We start from the raw sequence: 8076 nt of genomic DNA, 5'->3' as shown, positions 1-8076 counted from the left end.
AGCTGATCCCATGACTCAGCTTTTTGAGCGGTGAATGTTCCTTCAGAGAGCCGATTTGTTGGAGACCGGTATTATCTTCTGAACATTCAAGGCCTACCACACTCTCACTTGTTAACTTTTCCACCTTAGCTTCTAGTAATAAGCATAACATGGTTTCTCCAGGAGAGTTTTTCTGCGCATCTCAGTACTTACTACCCAGGGCATCTCTCTGGGTGAGTGGAAGGGACAATGGATGAGCATTTGGGGCTTCTTAGACTCTCCAAAATTATATTTAACATTATATTTTTAACCCTGGAAAGTACGTCCATAGCTCTTTATTACCTCTTCAGTGAAAGCTGTGACTGAACCAAACAATTTCCCTCTTGTTGTCTGTGCTATCACTGTTCCTTTCCCCCAGAGTGCCCATTTTTCTTTTAAATTACCATCTAACCAAATTTAGGCTCAAATATAATCTCACATCTATGAAAATTGACCCACAGATGTCTTAAGAACTTTGGAACACCTAAATAAAAAAACTATTATTTCCTTAAAGATCTTATGTTAATAAATTTTTGCATAGATATCTCTCCAATTAGATATCAAGATTTTTAAAATAAATGAACCCTTTCTTTCTGTATCATAAAATGAGCTACAATGAAAAATAATAAAGCCAGAAGTAAGTTAAAGTGAAAGCTATTTATAATAGTTAAGAGATAGTAAAATAGTAATTTTTTATTGATAAAGCACAATATCAATTTTATATTAATGAGATATGTGGAAACTAGAACTTAAGCCTATAAAAATAGTCGTTTGGGTCAATAGAAGGAAGAGATGTGTGATTTGTAAAGAAAATTCATGAGAACACATATTTGCAAATATTTATAGGAAAACAAAATAGCCTAAAGGACAAATATATGTTTGAACTAAAAAAGCTGAAGGATCTTACATTTTCATTCATAGTTCAGGAAACAGTCAAAATTGGGCATGTTCTCATTTCCACAATGTGAGCAAGTTTGTTTAGTTTGAAATCTTTAAAAAGTGCTTCAAACTGTGTTTTCTTGGAACAGTTGCATTACTAACCCACCGAAAATATATTCAACTTTATGCCAGCAAAGGTTACTACTCTGAGTAGACAATGAAAACTTCAAGTTAAATATGTAAGAATGTATAAGGGGTTAGGGAAACATCAAATATGCAACAGAATGTTAACGAAATAATGACATGAATAAATACTTGAAAAAAATAAAACTCTTAGTTTATTATATTTTTCTTCTAATCCTTTGTGGTCTTGATTTTGTAATATGGAAGGAAGAAAGGAAAGAAGGAAAGAATAAAGGGATGAAGAAGGAAGATAGGAAGGAAACAAATAATATAGACATATTGGCACAGATAAAAAACAATGCACACTTATATTTTATTCTACTTTTTCAATAAATATTTATTGGTTAATTAGTCAAGAACTCTTGCGTTAAAATCTATAGGCCAAGAATGAGCAAGTGTTGATACATAAGAATTTTTCTTCAGTTTGTCATAACCAACAGAAATGGAAATTATTAATCAGCTATCCTTCCTTGACAAGTTTTCACCAAAGTGGATTCTGTAAACTAAAAATTTTAGATTAATTACCTGAATTACGGACTTAACTGAACCCTTCACCCATGGAAAATGTATTTTCACAACCAATAAGTCTAGGGCTTATGAAACAGTAATCATTTGCCTAAAATTAACATCTAGTATATATCTATTTAAGGAATGGGACTATCAAATCCTATAACACATATCTCAGATAAAAAGGGGTCACTTAATGTCATAAAATGAATATAAATAGCCCTTAAATTTCTCTTTATTTCAATAAGCATATAATACTATAGTTTTTTTTATTTTTATTTCAAATTGTCACAGACTTAGAGAAAATTTGCATGAAAAGTAAAAAGAACATTTTTCCTTAACCATTTGAGCATTAAGTTGCTGACATGATGTTCCACCATATCCAAAAATTCAGAATGTATTTCCTATAAATAAGTATATTCTTCTATCTAATCACAATATAATCACCAGAATCAAGAAATTAATACTGGTACATTAATACCATCTATTCTGCAACCATTATTCAACTTTTGCCAATTATTCCAATAATGTCCTAAAAAAAAAAAAAGCCCAAGATCATGCATTGCGTTTAGTTGCCATGTCTTTTTAGTTTTGTTCTGTCTTTCCTTGATTTTCATTAACTTGATAATTTCAAAGATTACAGAATTATTTTGTAACATGTCCCTGTTTGATTTTTCCGATCTTTTCCCATGATGAGATTCCAGTTATGCATCTAAGACAAGAATATCACAAAAGTGATGTCATGTTTTCATTTTATCCTGTAATTTAGCAGACAATTTCAATTTGTACAATTACTGATGAAATTAACTTTAATCATTTGGTTAAGGGTCTGTGGTCTTCCACATTATGAAGTTATTTTATTCTTTTCTTTCTCTTTTTTAATAATAAGTAACTTGAAGGGATTGCTTTGTGAAAATATGTAAATATTCCATTCCTTATTCTTTTTAGTTTATTTATATCAGTATGGATTCATGGCTCATATTATATTCAGTGAGTTATAATCTGTTGTTATATTTACTTTTATGATGAAATTGCCTAGGATTTGGTTCCTGAGAGCTTCTTCAAGCTAGATTCTGTGTTATTTTGATATGTCTTCATCATTTATTGGGCAATCTTTGCTTTCTGACATAAAAAAAAAAAAATGTTCCAGACTCATCTTTTATTTTCCCTGTTTTAGCTCTGGAAACAACTCTTCCTTCAGGAGTATCAATTCTTTTAAGTTGAGAATGAAATTTAGAAACTAAAATCTGGGTGCTAGTTGTGCTGATTTCTGCTGGGGTAGTGCTGCTTCTAAGTTCAGAGGACATAGCTACTGGATATGCATGCACACACACTCACATTCATATTATTATATACATATCTCTTAGCCAGCTTGGACTGCTATAGAAAAATACTACAGATTGGGCGGCTTAAATGACAGACACTTATTTCTCACAGTTCTGGAGGCTGGGCAGTGTACGATTAAAGTGCCAGCAGATACATGATTTTCCTCAGTGTTTCCTTGTGGAGACAGAGATAGAGAGAGACAGAGACAGAGAGAACAAGAAAGAGAAAGAGAGGAGAGGAGAGAGGGAGGGGAAGAGATAGAGATAGGGACAGAAGAAAGAGTGAGAGAGGGAGGAAGAGAGGGAGGAAGAGAAGGAAGGAAGGAGGAAAAGAGAGAGAACTCTGTGCTCTCATGTCTCTTTTTTACAGCACTGATCCTATTATGAGGATCCCACTTTCATGATCTAAAGCTAATTACCTTCCAGAAGCCCCACCTTCAATACAAATCACAGTGGGGTTAGGGTTTCAACATACATGAATTTTGAGGGGAAACGAGCATTCAATCCATAACAATATACATTTAGACTTACTCTGCGTGTGTGTATATACATGTAATATATATATAAACGTTCACATTTACATCTATATTTACTTCTGTATCTACCTCTCTATATTAATAATTCTATATTTATACTATCAACAATCCAAATCCAACATCACAGGGTTAATTCTAGTTTTCTTCCTTTCCATATTTGTAACTCTGTTTTTTGACAGTGAGAAATCTGGAATCCATTATCTTCAACATATTTGTTTAATCAACACTCTCTTACATATAATCAGTTTCCTGTTACTATCTCAGCTCCACCGTCCATTCTTATCATATTCTGTATCAACACCCAATGCCGGACCACCACTGCCACTGCTTTCTTGCATGGACACTCTCTTCACCCTGCTTGGACACCGCTACCCTGCACAAGGCTTCTGCTATCGCTGCCCTATTGGTGACACCCTCCACACCTTGCTCTGTCTGTGCTCCTAAATTGACACTCTACCCTACTCAGGCTCCAGTGCCCCAGGTGGACCACTGCCATTGCTGTCTTCATCCTGCTTAGGCTTGAACTTTGTGCCAGATTGTGGAGGTCCCCCCCAGTCCCACGTGGAAGCTTACTTTGCTTAGCTCACCTATTGACTTGGCCTGAGTGGTTCAGGAAGAAAAGTGAGAAAAAACATAAGAATGAACAAAGGAAAAAAGAGGAGGAAAGAGAGGAAAAAGAGAGAGAGAAAAGGAAATGACAATAGATTTTTAAATTTCTCTTAATGTCTATTTAAGAATGAAACAAAATAAAATAGAAATGGGTGGCAATAGCTCTCACCACTTTAAAATTCCAATAATCTTATACATTGTTGGAGTCAGCATTTCTATTACATTGAGTAATAGGGCCAGTGAACATTTCTAAATAGATTTAGAGGTTCAAGAGCCACCCAGAAAAAGTGCACACAAAGGTTTTCAACATGATGTTAATCTTTAGGTTCTGCCTGGGTTCAATTCAAGAAGCTCTAAATAATAATTTATAACATCATATGAGACCAGCATTCAGCAAGCACCTATTGAAAATATTTTATGGGAAAAAAATTGTGCATAGGAACAGAAATATTACCAGAGTTATCAACAGACCGGGTTTAAGATTTAAAGCGGGTTGGAACCGTAATCAAGAATATAGACCTTGCAGCCATATGTCCTGGTTCAAATCTTGGTTCAGACACTTATTTACTGTCTGACAGTCAAATCGATTAACATCTCTGTGTTTGTTTCCTTCCCTGTAGAATGTGAATCATAGCAGTAATTACCTCATGGAGTTGTTGCGAGGATTAAATGAGATCATTTGTCTTAACTGGCTGAAGAGTTTTTGTATATATTATTAACTATGTAAGTGTTTACTGTTATTACTGGGATGAGGTGGGGAGATATTGGCCTCTTGCAAAGAGTCTGCTACTGTTGGGCAGGAAAGTCTTGACAGCCTGAAGAGAACAACGGTTTGAATAGAAAAGGAAATTTCTTAGGCTAGATCTGTGAGTGTGAGTAAACAGAAACCTGGAAGCTAGATTTGAAGAAAAGCTGTGTTATATGTGAAAGTTTAAATGGCAATACAATTTTGAGACAGGAATTTTGTTGTTTTCTGCTTATGGGGAGACAGAAGAGAAAAGACAAGAGAGAGTTTTACTCTGGGTTTGCTAAAGTAAGCATGTTTTAGACAATTAGAGCAATATTTTCTAACACTGGATAAACTGTAATTATCAGCATTTATGAGATCCAATTAAGTAGCTCTGTGATACTTCTCTGGCACGGAATTACTGCTATTTTTACTTTCCAATCTCCAAGTTATGTGTAAGTTAATGTTTTAGACTTAAACTCAAAAAAGGGAAAGATAATTATCCTGAGATCTCAATCTCATCCCTAATATTTAAAGGAGAAAAAGATGAAGCATCATTATTTATGATATCAGCATTTTTCCTTTCTAAGACAACATAATACTTTTGTGGAGTCCAGAATGGTATAGAAAGAAATTACTGGACTTATTCAGAATCCAGTTCCACTATTTTATTTATGTATATGTGACTTTGACTAAATTGGGTGCAAGCTACATTTCTGCAGTTATACTTACCACATGAGTAATGGAAATATAGTATGTCCAATATTACACAGCGCTTGGCCCATCACTTAATATATGAGGTAATGAAGTATGACATAGAGGCAGCACTAATGGTTGCCATCAGAAAAAAAGAAGGTAAACGATATTGACTTTTTAGAGCCATACCTCAAAACCTATACAAACTATATCAGACATTTACAGATTTAGTATTTCCATGCTATTTGCTATAGAAAGAGAGCAATCAGACCAATGTATGTATCCAGTATAGATGAGTTATGTGTCTCTCCCAATTATTAAAGCTTCATTCTAATTTGTATGTTTTATTCTTTTTCGATTAATGTGCAAGAGAAGAAAAGTTTTCCTTTCTTCTCTTCTAGGTTCTTCGGCTGGCTAAATAATTAAATTGACATAGACTGATTAACGGGAGAAAAACAGATCTTAATTTTATATATACAGGAACTCCACAAAGACATTGAGAGGCTCCAAGTCAGGCAGTTGAGGCTTATATGCCACCCTGAGCTAAGAAGAAGGGGTTAAGCATCTGGGACTTCAAGAAGGGAGACAGGGACAGTTCCCAGGAAGATGGGAGGTGTAAATGTTTGGTAAACAAATAGGTTTGCCATGCCATGCAGATGCATCTTTCTGATGTTAAAAGTTCTCTCTGGTAGTAGCTTTCTCATCTATACATGTCGCATATCTAATTTTTTTAGGCAATTCAGAAGATAAAAACTCTACTTGAGTCTGTTGGGCCTTGATTGTCTTTAGTTCAAAATAATCCATGTTCCAAAGTGGCACATTCTTGGGCAGCCTGCCCTGAACCCCATCAAATGACTCTTCATTCCTAAATCTGCAAAGGGTGCAAAGTGGGCAGCAAGGCCATCAATAGTAAAGAAGCTTACAGTGTAGAGGCTCTATGCATGTGCTGTGAAGCATTTTAAGGCCACATTGACTTTCCATATACCTGTGTTTTTTAACTTAAGAGACAGCCAGTATATATTTGTTTAATATGAAGGTGGTTAGTGATAGTGGAAGAAAAACAATGACGTAAACCAGGAACATGACTAAGGTTGTTGGGAGGGAAAAACATTACCCAGCGGGTTGCCTGTTCTGTTCATTTCTACAGGATTCAGGCTATGATTTGCCAAGGGTCCCAATATGGGATAATAGTGTAGCAATAGGTTTTGCAGCAACCAGATCGCCTGAGAATAATTTACTTTCAAAGGGTATAGCTAGCACCCAAGCTATAACAACCCAAACTATAAAACACTACTGGGAAAGTAATAAATTTTGTGGAACTGAAGGTGTCTGTGTCTCAGAGCGGAGTCAACTGAGGCAAATATGTTGTGGTTCCCACATTCCTCAGCTGCTTCCTAATATTTATCAGACTGAAGACATATGCTCTTCCCTGACCGAATTTGCAGTTACCCTTCACAGAGTAGCACATCAACAAATGGACATTATTATACATGTTGAAAATGTAATTGCTGACTTAGCACTTAGCAAGTACTGAAATGGGCCAATCTTTATTGCAATAGGGACCCTTATGTTGATTGATACCTTCACAATTTGTTTTAAATGAAATTCTGTTCAGAATTTAAATCATACTAGTGCTAAGAATTTCCATCACCCCATAGAATTTACATATTTATCTTTACATGTATAACAGACAACATGTACATGCTGTCTATGGATATATAAATTAGTAGTATACTACATTTACTTAATCAAGGGTATGTGCTGTATTTGTCAGTTTTGCTGCTATGGCAAGCAGTCCACAAATCTCAGACATTTATTGCTATTCATATCATATGGTGGTAGCTGTGAATCAGTTGCTATATAGCTCTCTGCCTCATGTGTCTCTTAATTCTAGAATTGAGGAGCATTATCTATTTGGAACATGATGTTCTTATAGAAAAAGGAAATAAGTAAACTGGTGTAAAACGTAATGGCTTTAAAAGTCCCTGCTGAGATGGACACATATCATACCCACTCACGTTTCATTGTCTAAAATCAGTCACTTCAACAAGCCCAACAACATCATGAAGACAGAGACTCTCTCAGCAAACATACTGCAAGTCACAGGCAAAAGGGAAGAATGGATAAGCCTCTTGCAGGAAAAAAAAAAGTTGAGAAAAATAATATGATCTGTAACTCATATGCAATATATAGTCTTTAAATATCATTGGTGTCAGGCTAACCAAACATCTTCATTTCTCAAAATTCACAAATGGTTCAGTTTTTTAATCAGATTTTTTATTGTAATTAGACTGTGGGAGTGGAACAGAAAGAATCAGTTGGTAAATTAACCAAATAGACCTAATAGTTAGAATATTTTTCATACATAAAAAAACGATCTACATTATAGGGTTGTTAAGATAGTTGAAATAAGATAAATGAAACGCTAAAATATTTGATATGGAGTACCATATATAGTAATAAATGTTATTTTCCATCTGATTTCTTATCAGATGGTTTCTGGTCCCCAAAATATCAGTATAAATCAGCTATGTAATATGAAGCAAATGAAATATTTGAATGCATTTTATTGGGCTATAACAGTGGAGATAAAGTC

This window comes from Pteropus alecto, unplaced genomic scaffold (assembly GCF_000325575.1).
Source record: "Pteropus alecto unplaced genomic scaffold, ASM32557v1 scaffold131, whole genome shotgun sequence".
Classification (NCBI taxonomy): Eukaryota; Metazoa; Chordata; class Mammalia; order Chiroptera; family Pteropodidae; genus Pteropus; species Pteropus alecto.
Note: the sequence above shows the minus strand (reverse complement) of the source record.